The sequence below is a fragment of the Odocoileus virginianus genome, chromosome 14, assembly GCF_023699985.2.
Source record: "Odocoileus virginianus isolate 20LAN1187 ecotype Illinois chromosome 14, Ovbor_1.2, whole genome shotgun sequence".
NCBI classification, from domain to species: domain Eukaryota; kingdom Metazoa; phylum Chordata; class Mammalia; order Artiodactyla; family Cervidae; genus Odocoileus; species Odocoileus virginianus.
Window position 1 is genome coordinate 39,357,627 of NC_069687.1, and position 13,601 is coordinate 39,371,227.

A 13,601-nucleotide genomic window follows, 5' to 3' on the forward strand; every position below is an offset into this window, starting at 1 on the left:
TACAGTGTATTATAGTGTAAAAATATATTTGTCAGAGGCAGTATTAAGATGTTTATGGGTCACATCCTTTTCCCTGCTCCATTATTACTGTCATCTTGTTCCGAGATGGTGTGGCCTGAAAGAGATAATAGAAGTCTTGATTTTACATGTTAATTTATACATGGGATTGTTTGGAAGGAGCCCCTGAGGAAGAATGCCAGCAGAGAGTGGCTCTGAGTGGCCAAAAGATGACATCAAAGCAGCTGCTCCACCATGCGTATTAAAACTAAAAAATGTGCCCAAGAGATTCTAGGACAAATGTGATTCTTGCTTTTATATCTTGAAGTTTCTAAACCCTTTTTATTATATCCATTTTATTCACTCTTTAGATCTTTGGTTTCTGAAATTAAGGGGGGGAAAATCCCTACTTTTTCTCTCTCTTAGTCTGTGTTTAGATGACAGAATCAAAAGTTATCAGAAATGATCTTGAGCAATGCTGAAATCTTGGCCTCTCTGATCCTGTCTGTGTCTTCTCTTGAGCTCATCTCCAATCATAGCCCCAGAGCTCTTGAGCACTGAGACATATCTTTTGAAGATATCTTGCATTTAGGATGAGTTTATCATTATTGACTCCTGGTGATTCCTAAGTAGGAAATGGAAAGATGAGAAATTTGAATCAATCCACTGTACTCATCTATGATGAGAAACTATTAAGCCTATACCTAAAATGATATGTAATTATAGATTTTATTTCTGTCTATAAGACTATCCTCAGTCACCGGCAAATGGAAGATGTCAAATTGAGTGAAAGGCTTACATAAAAACCTAAAAAGCTACAGCTCCGATATTTGTAAGATCATCTCTCAAATACCTTCTTCTGTGCACACTAAGTCACTTCAGTCGTGTCCTACTCTTTGCAACACTATGGACTGTAGCCTGCAAGCTCCTCTGTCCATGGAACTCTCCGGGCAAGAATACTGAAATGGGTTGCCATTCCCTTCTCCAGGGGATCTTCCTGACCCAGGGGTTGAACTCAGGTCTCTTGCATTACAGGAAAATTCTTTACTATCTGAACCACCTGCCTCTAGAAGTGAAGAAAAATGAGTTTTAGTTGATGGAATCAAGTCAATAGATCCCAGTGTAGACTCTGTCTTTAAATCACAGGAAAAATTTTTTTTAAACATAGAATATTCAAATGTACTGAATCACTAGTACTCAGAAGATAGAACTATAGCATTTAATTTTTTAAGTCTCCACAGGGGATTCTGTTATGGTCCATTCACAGACTAGTACTTGAGAACTACAGTTCAGTTCAGCTCAGTTCAGTCACTCAGTCCTGTCTGACTCTTTGCGACCCCATGAGCTGCAGCACGCCAGGCTTCCCTGTCCTTCACTATCTCCCAGAGTTTGCTCAAACTCATGTCCACTGAGTTGGTGATGCCATCCAACCATATCATCCTCATCACCCCCTTCTCTTTCCCTCAACCTTTCCCAGCATCAGGGCCTTTTCCAATGAGTCATTTTTTCACATTAGGTGACCAAAGTAGTGGAATTTCAGCTTCAGAGGAATAAAGTAAATGATCTTTAACAATCAATCAATTCATTCATTCAATATTTATCAATAAACAAGTATATATAAAGAGCTGGAAATTCAAAGAGGAGAAGATAAATAGTGCATCTGCCCTCCAATTCTCCATTTGTCTTACCGTCTGCCCTTAGCGTAGTCTCTGATGTACAGGAGCCAACGCAGCCAAGCTTGGCGTCATGGAGCAACCCTCAAGAGTGGGAGACGATAACTCATGGATAAATGATCCAGCTCCTGTCCTTTAGGATGAAAATCCTAGGACCTATTTATTTCCTTCTCAGCAGCTTGTGGCAGAATGGATTCCCACTGCCCACCGTGGTTATCTTTATATTTAAACTGGCTTTGCTTCCTTTTCTGTCTTACTCTCTTTTCTTCCCCACTCCAGCATCCCAGGATTGCTTCCCAAATAAACTGAACCTATGGAATTCTCTGGGCTTCTCTGTTACCTCATCAGGAAAAGAATCCACCTGCAATGCAGGAGACCCAGGCTCAATTCCAGGGTCAGGAAGATCCCCTGGAGATGGAATAGGCTACCTACTCCAGTATTCTTGACTCTTTAAATGAGGACACCCCAAACTGCTCCATGTAATCCATCTTGGCCCCTGTGCCTAGAACCTTGGCAGTGTCCCAGAAATGCCCCCCACTCAGGTGGACCAGATGGTGAAGAATCCACCTGCAATGTGAGATACCTGGGTTTGATCTCTGGGTTGGGATGATCCCCTGGAGAAGGGCATGGAAAGCCATCCCAGTATTCTTGCCTGGAGAATCCCCAAAGACAGAGGGGCCTGGTGGGCCACAATCCATGGGGTCGCAAAGAGTCAGACACGACCTAGCACCTAAGCAAAGCACAGCATAGAGTTCTCTCAAGTGTTGCTTTAGGGAGAATCCAAACCAAGGCAAAATTGAGAGGTAAGCCTCCTTTCTTCTTTTGAAGTCCTTCAAGAAGGCATTAAGATATGATAAGATGGTAAAAGGATTCCTTAGGGAAATGCCTGTGACATAAAGAGAGCTGATACACTATGATACAATTCTAACCCCTGTGACTAAGTTTGGGTCAGAAAATTCTTAGACTTAAGACTGATGTGCAACTCTAAGAACATTTTGATAAAGTCAATAAGTTCTTGAGCCAAGGTTGGAGCCCTATCTAGACAGGAATCGGCCTGCCTCACTATCTCTTCCTGTTAGTTATTGAGAATTATCAGCCATTGAGAAATGTAGACTTCTTGCAAACTCACTGATGAGTTTCTGAAAGAAAAGTATAAACACTTTCAGATACTCTCAAACAAAAATTTTCTAGGCAAGAGTACTGGAGTGGGTTGCCGTTTCCTTCTCCAGGGGATCTTCCTGACCCAGGGATCGAACCCAGGTCTCCTGCATTGCGGGCAAACACTTTACCATCTGAGCCACTAGGTAAGCCCCTGAAAGCATCTATATCTATACATATGCTCTGTATCTGTATATAGAAAGAGAGAGAGAAAGGGATTTATTATAAGGAATCGTTTTGCATAATTATGGAGGCTGAGAAGCCCTAAGCTCTCCAGGCCATCAGTGAACTAGAGACTCAGGCATGTCAATGATGTAGTTCTCCTTTGAGTCAAAGGCCTGAGAAGTAAAGCAGTTTATTTAAGTTCCAGTCTGAAAACCTGCACACTCTGAACCCCAGAAGAACCAGTGTTTCCATTTGAGACAAAAGGCAGGAAAGGACTAATGTATCAGCTTTATCAGTCAGGCCTTCTGTTGATTAGATGGGACCCACTCACACCAGGAAGGACAATCTTCTTTACTCAGTCTACTGACTCAAATGTTACTATCATCCAGAAACATCTTCACAGACACACCTAGAAAAATGTTTTGCTAAATGTCTGGGCACTCCATGGCCCAATCAAGTTAACACACAAAATTAAGCATTATGCATAGATTTAATTTACTGTTCTGCCTCTGTAGAATCTAAATGAATCCAAGAGAGTGACTATGGAATACAAACTAGTATAGGCTTAACTAAGTAGAAGCCCTGGTTACATCTATTGCACTATATGTGGTGTTATTGCTAGAGTATACTCTTCTTAAGAAACAGTTGCTGGTGTATAACCAGACCCTGATAAAGAGAGAACTTGACCCGTGTATGTGCAAGAAATTCACTTACCACCTTGATCTCATAAGCCCCTATTCTAACTAGGTGACTGTAGTGATGCTTTGGTTCTCTGTGTATCAACTCAGACACCTGGTCTAATCATATTGGGAATGTCTGGATGTTCTTTCCCCAGGTAAAGTCACCCAAGTAAAGAACCATAGGGTCCTTTGATGAAGAACTGAGAGAATCATCACAGAATCTTTTTGCCATGGTGTTTTATGTTGCTTCCTCTTAGTGAAACAACCACCTCTTCTGTCAGTTAGTTCGGGACTTGAAAATTGACTTAGTTCTATGGTCTAAGCAAGAGATTACCACTTTTTATCACTTCAATCTCCTGTTCCTCCATTCTTGCATTTTTTTTTTTAAGTTATTGATGCTAACCTTAAAAAAATACTTGGCCCTCTACAAGAAAGTAGGGACACCAAGTTCTACTGGGGGCTTCGCAGATGGCTCAGTTGTAAAGAATTCACCTACCAATGCAGGAGATAGACACAAGAGACACAGGAGACTCAGGTTCGATCCCTGGGTCTGGAAGATCCCCTGGAATAGGAAATGGCAACTCATTCCAGTAGTCTTGTCTGAAAAATCCCATGGACAGATCAGCCTGGTGGGCTACAGTCGACAAGGTCACAAAGAGTCAGGCATGAATGAGCACATATGCATAACAAGAGCACATACCCACAACTCTGTGTGAGTCAGCAAAGCCCACTGATGTCCTCTCAAACTTGTTGGTCATTACAGAAATTGTTAGAGAGTTATGCACCAACATTTGGCCTCCATTACTTTGGGACCTCATCATCTCTGTGGATGTGAATGATCCCATGTCTGTAACTGCTTTCCGTACCATCAGCCCCGACCTGCAAAGCATCACAGACTCAGTGGACCTGAATTTGAGCAAACTTGAGAAGATAGTGGAGGACAGGGGAAACTCGCATGCTGCAATTCATTGGGTCACAAGGAGTTGGACCCAACTTAGCTACTGAAAAACAACAACAACAACAAATATTACGAATTAAGTTTCAAAGGATATGGGTGTAGGAAACACACAAAGGTGCACTAGAGCATATCTCCAGGCACTCCAAATAGGACTTCTTTGATAGATACAGTGGCACCAGCCAAACTGGACTGGCATGGACAAAATTGGATATAAACAGTGAGGCTTCTGGGAGGCTACTAGGTAGGAAAGACTTGCAATGAAAATGCTAGTAAAATGAACTGTGTGTATTTCCAGAATTACTTTGGAGGATTATGATCTTGTTGGCTACACTAAGCTCCCTAACAACTCTACACTCAACAGATAGCTGTTTATTTAGTAAATATTTGAGGGCATACTGCACACACACTAGTAAGGAGTAATGAATGACTTTTACATGATTTTGAATCTCAACGCCACTATTTACTAGCTGTGTGAATTAATTTCTCCACATTTCTGCTTCTTCACCAATAAAAATATAACCATCCCTCATAGAACTGTTGTGAAGATTAAATGACCTAATATATGTCAAGTGTCTAATATTTTACCCTGTATAATAAACTTTTGATATATGCAGCAGTTAACATCATTATGATTATTCCTTTGGCACTATATTCTGAATGATCCATCCCAATTGATAATCCATCAAAATGAATAACAATCTAATAGTTCAGTAAGGGCTATGGTACAACAGAACTCTTTAGAACTATTTTAGCCAGGGATAAACAGATGGCTTGCTGGATTGATTAGCTTGATGAGCAAGAATGGCTGTAAGAAGGGAAAATGTCAAGACAAACTTTGATAAGAAAAGTTGAAATCTTCTTTTTCTTGTACAAGAAGGAAATTAGGGAAGGATCTGTCACATAAAGAGAAGGCAATGGCAACCCACTCCAGTACTCTTGCCTGGAAAATCCCATGGACAGAGGAGCCAGGTAGGCTATAAGTCCATGGGGTCACTAAGAGTCGGACATGACTGAGCGACTTCACTTTCACTTTTCACTTTCATGCATTGGAGAAGGAAATGGCAACCCACTCCAGTGTTCTTGCCTGGAGAATCCCAGGGATGACGAGCCTGGTCGGCTGCCGTCTATGGGGTCGCACAGTCGGACACGACTGAAATGTCTTAGCAGCAGCAGCTGTCAAATAAAGCTGTCAGAAATTGGAACTTCTTTTCTTTTTCCTAAAGAAGTCCACAGAGAGATAGCACTTTGCATACAGAGAGAGATGGTTAGATAGCTTCACCAACTCAATGGGCATGAATGTGAGCAAACTCCAGGAGATACCAGAGGACAGAGAACCCTGGCATGCTGCAGTCCCTGGAGTTGCGAAGAGTTGGACATGACTTGGTGACTGATCAACGCTACTTAGTACTAGATACAAGTGTTGGTTTTTAAGTCAGCATCCTGAATTGTACTTTTTGTTATATTTTATTACTTATTGAGTGTGGGGAAAATTATTCCCCAAACTGAAGAACCCAAAATTTAAGAACTGAGAAATGACTATAGAGAAACATTTTACTAACACTAAAGACACACTAAGTAAGCCAAAATCTAAGGAGCATCTGATAACTCAGTCTGGGCATAGTTCATAGCTTTTAATGGTACTTTGCAAAAAGAAGTATAACACTTCTTCCTGCACTGGGCACCCTGCCAGACTGTTGAGAGCATCTGTACGTTTACATGTAGGACTAAATCAAGAAGCCCCTCCCAGAAGCTGGAGGGTAGTAAGGTGCCACTGTGTTCTTAGGTTCTTGGAAGCTGATCCTTTGTCCAAGGACCTCTGTGTGGTCCAGATTATCCACAGGAAGTCTGAATGGGTCCTGGAGCCACAGTCAATCTTTAAAAGACAGTTCAAGTCAGTGTTTATTAATGGGTTGGGAAAAAATACTTGTATCTCACAGAGCCTGCTCAAGGCCCTCTTCACACTGATTCTATATCTTTAGAGAAGACAGAAAGTTATTTTTAAATTGGACCTTGAGATGGAAGACACTCTGGCAGGCCTTGCTGTTCCATTTAGCTGTGCCCTTTTGATGAGAAAATTGTCATCCCCTCCGACCAAAAAGTTAAAATTGTGTCTCCAGTGAAATGAGGAGCAAATTGATTTTTTTATAATTCTATTAAATTTCAAATTATTTATCATCCAATAGGACACATTGGCTTCATATTTGATTTTGGGATCTAAGCTTTCTCATAATCTAATTTTTAATGATTAGAAGGAAAAGTCCATAGTCTTTCTCAAAACATCCACACAGTTATGCAAGAAAGTATAATAAGGCTGTCTGATTTGTTTATTTCTTTGGGGCGGGGGTTGGTTTTCAGAGTTCTAATAAGAAAAACAAATTTTGACTGGTTGTCAAATTCAAGCCTTCATTAATGCATTTATTCATTCAACAGATATTTAATTGAGTGTAGATTCTTTTCCAGGGGAGATGATCATACAAGCCAATGTTGATTTCTGTGCTTGTAGGTCCATGTGCGTGCATATTACGATGAGATGGCTGGATGGCATCACCAACTCGATGGACATGAGTTTGAGTAGACTCTGGGAGTTGGTGATGGACAGGGAGGCCTGGCGTGCTGCGATTCATGGGGTCACAAAGAGTTGGACAAGACTGAGCAACTGAACTGAACTGAACTGAAGAAAACAAATGTGTATGACAAAGCAAACCGTCATATTTTTCAGCTGTTTGTGTAACTGATCTCTCCAGCTAGGTCATTTCACCTTTATTCGGCAAATATTATTTAATGTCCACAGAGTTCGAGACACTGCTTTAGGCACTGGGGTTGCAATAATAGATAAAACCCAAGTCCTTGCTCTTATTTTGAGGGAGAGGAGTATGGAGACAAACAATAGCAGAATAACGAAATATAGCATAATAGATCTGGTCATGAAAATACTCAGAACATTAAAGCAGAGCAAGGAGATAGAGAATCATATATCTCCTTAGCTGATTAAAATAGAATATTTCATTGGAAGATAGTCTATTCTAGAATGGCTGACAAGGCAAGGTGACAAAGGTAAAGTGACATAATCTAGAGTAGTGAGAATGGAATTAGAACCTCATCCACTGTCCAGAATTATTCCTGAGAATGGAGGGGATCAACAAGGTTATGCATGGTTATCCTTTCCTGTCTGAGTTCTCATGGAATTCACATGAGCGACGAGATCTCACTATTAATGTAGCATTATTCTGCTCAAGAATCCCCTCTTCCACCAGAGAAGTGAATGTTAATTCCTCTTGCGGAAGCAATACTGGTGGTAGTCAGAGAAGCCAGTCCTGGCTAGCCTGTAGAGCCTAACAGGGGCAGAGTGAAGCTGTGCAAGCTTTGCAGAGGACAAGCCATTCTTGAGAATTTCTAGTCTTTTCCAAAGAGACTAAACTCATTTATTATCTCAGTCTTCTGAGTCAAAGCTGTGAGCAGGGAACATGTCAAGATAGCAAAGGAACAAGATAATGGGTGTAAAATGACAAAAAACAGGAAACCTCTTCTTGAATGATTTCAAGTATTGTCACAAAGAAAAGGAAGTCTGTTAAGCATGGGAAAGGCAACTAAAACTGTGGTTCGGCACCTGTGAAATGATTCTTTAACTTTGCTTGGGTAAGAGTTCTGATGAGTTACTAGCACACAAAAAAGTGTTTACTGGCACAAATTGTATCCAGTTAACACAATAGCAGTGTTGGGGGTGGGTGGTGTGTCGAGACCAGCTCGACAAGCTGGGTTTCGGAAAGCGCGATAAGGTGAGAGAACGAGAAATGAGAAATAAGAATTCAGAGAAAAGCGAGGATCAGGGGACCATCACTGCTCCAAGGTGAAGGTGCCGAAACTGAATCCAAGCCAGTTTTATTATACTTTCAGCCATGAATGAAAGAATATGCGGGGAGTTAAACTATAACTCATGTGGCCTTCAGGGCCAAAGAACAAAATAATCATTAACCATTGAGCGATTAGGAAACAGTAATCAATAACAAATCAGTAACAGAGTAATACTCTTATCTATAGATTTTCCACCAGATATGTAAAGCATGTGACTCTGAGACACCAGTTGAGAAACAGGGGCTGGTTTTCCGACCCCAGGATCATATCTTGTTTTCAAAATTATGAACTGTTCCCTCTGGACTTGTTCCAAGAGTCTTATGTCTTATAGCATCCAGTTTATCAATAATTATAAATTTCTTTTGCAGGTCAGGGCCTGCTTTTCTTTTATTCTTCCTGTCTCCTGCAGTGGTGGATATAATGAATCAGTGCCGTAGAACTTCAAGTGACATACTTTTAGTTAATGATTATCTGGGAGGCCCCTCTACCTACATTATCATAACCTTTATTTTAAACTAAGATGAAAATGGGTTCTCAATGACAGAATGTTACTGTTCTGTTCTAAACTATAAATTATTTTATACAGAATATATATTTTATAGAGCTTCCCTGTGACTCAGGGGTAAAGAATCTGCTTCCAATGCAGGAGATGAGGGTTCAACTTTTGGGTGGGGAAGAGCCCCTGGAGAAGGAAATGACAACCCACTCTAATATTTCTTGCCTGGGAAATCCCATGAACAGAGGAACCTGGAGGGCTACATACAGTCCACGGGGTCGCAAAGAGTTGGACACAACTAAGCAATGAAATAACAACAAATATATGTTATACAGGATTATTGATTGTCAGAGAATAAAAACATTGTCATTTTAATTCATCTGGTGAGATTGAGGGTCAATAATTGCATATTTAATGATATACAGGAACAAAATAATTCTCACGTCAACAAAGTAGACTCCATTGTGACAATACAGGCTAAAAAGGATGGTTACATTTATTATGGGCATTCTCAAATTTTCCTGTCATTTTTGTTTAGCTTAGTGATAGCTGGAATATAACTTCTCATCTGTTCTCAAATTCAATAAGAAAACTGAGTGTGAAAAATAGTGTGAAGAGTCTCTAACAATGAAATAAGTTTTAATAAACAACTTTTAAGTGTTTCCAGAGGAAAATGTTTTCATATCCCTGGGATTATGCAAAATTCTTTTTCCTTTGAACTTCTCTCAAGTTTTCAAAATTTCTGCTATATATAACTATTGGTTTTATTATTTTCAATGTTTATATTAGAAAACAATAAAATTTTTCCATATTATGATTCAAGTCTCTGTCCAATTAAATTCCTTCTGCTTGTTCAGATTCAAACTCAGGTATACAACTAATTCTTCTAGGCCACTTAAATATTTGAAGGGAATTCTCTATTTTCTCAAGTTTCCTCTGACTAATAATGGTTTATGAATCAGAATATTTTTAGTAACATAATTAGCACTTTGAAAAGACCCTGATGCTGGGAGAGATTGAAGGTGGGAGGAGAAGGGGATGACAGAGGATGAAATGATTCGATGGCATCACCAATTTGACGGACACGAGTTTGAGTAAGCTCTGGGAGTTGGTGATGGACAGGGAAGCCTGGCGTGCTGCAGTCCGTGGGGTTGCAGAGAGTCAGTTATAACTTAGGACTGAACTGAACTGATCTGAATTAGCACTTACTAATGATTGCCCTTGCAAGTGACATAACAACTTTAACAACAGTAGTGGAGAATACCCACCCCATTTCTTAGGAGAAAATCAAAGCATTAAGATATAAGATTGGTTCCAAATCTAGGTGTTCTGACCCCCAGTGTAGATTTTTAACTTCTGCCATCCATAGTTGTCAATGGTTTTTCCCCTTCATCCTGGCTTTGCATCACTATCAGATACCTCTGTTGCTTTGCTTCTTATCTTGCTTGTCCAGTTTCTTTCTCTTAAGACTGGTTTAGCTCCCATCCACTGCTTTGTAACTTTTTTATAAAAGACAAACAGGTTAGGCTATTCTGAAAATGAGGTCGTGTTGCAACATCTGTCCATCTTGATTTAGGAATTAAATGTATTTGCATAAGACAAAGAATATGCTAGATTCAGTCAGAGCTCCCTGTTGAAACCTTGTAACATTGAAACCTGTACCTGCTGATCTGAGACATAAGGGAGAATAAAAACCATCTGGACAGAGCCCATATTGGAAAAATATCCACATAGAAAAATAACTAAGTAACCAGATCAGACACCTAGAGAATGAAAGAATTTGGAGTCTTCTGCCATCTGACTGGAGAAACAACCCAACACTGTTCAGTTAGCATACCTGGGAGACTGAGTGGAACAATTAGCTTTTGATAACAGTTGAAAAAGATGCTTCCAGCTGGTGCTAGAGAAGAGCATACAAGTGCTCGGACCTGGTGCATTGGGAAGACCCAGAGGGATCGGGCGGAGAGGGAGGTGGGAGGAGGGGATCGGGATGGGGAATACATGTAAATCCATGGCTGATTCATGTTAATGTATGACAAAATCCAGTACAATATTGTAAAGTAATTAGCCTCCAACTAATAAAAATAAAAAAATAAAATAAAGAGAAGAGCATTTGCTCAATGCATCCCTCCACTTCTTTACCTGTTTCCAGAGTTCTTCAGAATCTTTCTCCCCCAAATCTCCAACCATAATCTCTGCCTCCAGGTTCTCCTCCAAACCACTCATTTCTGCACAGAAGTCACAGGAGTGGAAATGGATGGGAAGATGGATCAAGCCAGGAAGTCCAGGGCAGAAGCCAATTGACTACAGGACAACAAGGATCACAGGAGTCACACCTCATCAGTGAGAGTGCTGTGGATAACTTTGACATTCTTTTTAAAACATGTAATATTTTTACAAATTCAGTCATGAATGAAACAGAATGTTTCTGTTTATTTATGAGGCAAATTTTATTTTTTTCAAGTTCATCCTTCATATTAATACCTGAAAATTTGACATCCTTCATATTAATACCTGAGATTTGATCATATATTGATGGTTGTGGTTTCAGATTCTGGATATTGATAAAGAAGTAAAGAAAAATGTGTAAAAGGATATCTGTATTTAATACACACATATGCCTTTGTCCATCAGTCCTGAGTATATTGAAGTCACACAAAAAAATTTCCAGAAGTAAAATAATGTCTCTGGGTCATCATCCTGCAGAAGTGCAAGTAGCCAAGCTGTATCCAAATTATTGACTCCGCCATGTGAATAACTAAGAGAGAGAGGAAAGGTCTTAGAGTATGCCATCAAAGAGCTTATAATTTCAGATTCGCCCCCAGACGCTAGAGTTCTCACAGGTAAAGGCAGTGTATAGACATCACTATTACTACCATCTAGCCAGAAATTCACACTGTTATCTGAAGATTACCTACTCTGTCATATTGTACAGCCTCTATGGGAGGCAACAAGATGGAGGTGTCAGAATAGCTCACTGCCTCCTCCAATTTTTTGTAGGCTTCTGACTCGTTCCCTCAACCCCACCCCACTCTAGAAGCTCTGTTTTCTCCATTATGATGGTGAGATCCTCACCTGTCCTAACATTCCTGGGGCTACTCGTCTTATTTAACAAACATGCCTGTAGCCTATCAGAAGGTAAGGTCTATGGTCCCCTCTCTGCGTCATTGTGTCCTGGACTGAGCCTCAACTCAGGATAGAAATACAGTCCCTGTTCTTACATCCTGTGTGTCAATTTAATTAGCAAATTCATTCCCATATCTTTTTTCTTCAAAGAACTACATTTCAAACACTGAAAAAATGATGGGGGATATAGTCTAAATATATATATATACACACACATATATATATATATAACGCCATTAAAATAGTTTTGAAATTTGGTATCCTGAATAACATATTCAATGCTAATTTGAGACTTAGAAATTCAAGAAAGATGCTCTTAATCCTGATTTCACTTGATTGTCTCTTCCTTGGGACATGAATTCAAACAGTGCAGTAGAAACAAATACACCATGATCGTTGTATTTATGTTTACTTTCTGTGTAATTTAGTATGATGGCGAAAGACCCTTCTTTTTCCTTATATAGTATGTTCTTTTGGCATTCCTGTTTAGACTAGTGATTTCCCTTAAGACTCACAAATAGTTAATTTTCATTTTTATACAGCTATCCTAAAGTGATTGTCTATTTTCCCAAGATTGAGACTTTTCTTCTCTTGGCAGATATGCATCATATTAAACAGTTCTCCTAGCTTTTTTAAGGCATACAAACACACATTTAACAAGAAGGAATTAAAAACAAAAAGTGTCAAATTAACTGCTTTCATTTCTGCAAACAATTTTCCCACACTACAAAGTCATATAATGTACTATAAAGAGAAAATAGAAAAGATGAAACTACAAGTAATGTTTGAAATGTTTCATTGTTAAACCAGTGACATCTTTTCCATTTTTCCTGCCATAATGGAAAGAAAGGATCATATCCAATTCTAATTTAAAATTTTTGAAAAATATATTAAATTTTGTTTTACCAGTTTTTTATTTGTAACAAATAATCTTACCTCAAGTTTTCTTTCAGTTTTGGAAACAAAGGAGAAACATGAGACCATATTTATAATTTTTCTTCTCCACTCATCCTCCTCTTGTTATCCAATGAACAATTATAACAAAAATACATGGGATAGGAAGAGGACTTAAAATATTATTTTTAATTTGGCTCATGGAAAAGGGCCCTATTGTTATTGGAAGCCTTAGCATCTCAAGTTAAGGAAATGGGATACTCCTCACAGAAATCTAAAGTGGAAGTGTGGAAATGATCTATGAAACCAGTTGAGTGCCTCCTCCACTTCCCTGCTTCCAGTTAGATAGAGTGGGAGATATGGAGTGATCACTAGGTGTTCTGTATGTTGCAGAAGGTTTTAGCAACATCTGGTCCATTTTCATCCCTGCTGCATAGCAGTTTGTTGTTTGGCTGAGAGGGACCCCAACATAAACTTTAGTGAGAGATATTTTAAGTAAGCCTAAGATAACAACAGTACATGAACCGAGAACCCAGAACTTCCAGATGTTCAAGCTGGATTTAGAAAAGGCAGAGGAACCAGAGATCAAATTGCCATCATCT

General features: G+C 39.5%; 1 long non-coding RNA gene across 1 annotated transcript; it reads right to left on the minus strand.

The window, feature by feature from the left end:
• Positions 1–319: 319 nt before the first annotated feature.
• LOC110128400 (uncharacterized) lies at positions 320–1,970 on the minus strand. The gene is made up of 2 exons (XR_002311159.2): positions 1,686–1,970; positions 320–622 (listed from the first exon to the last, which is right to left on the minus strand). It is a non-coding gene; the product is annotated as an uncharacterized lncRNA (long non-coding RNA).
• Between the last annotated feature and the right edge of the window lie 11,631 nt (positions 1,971–13,601).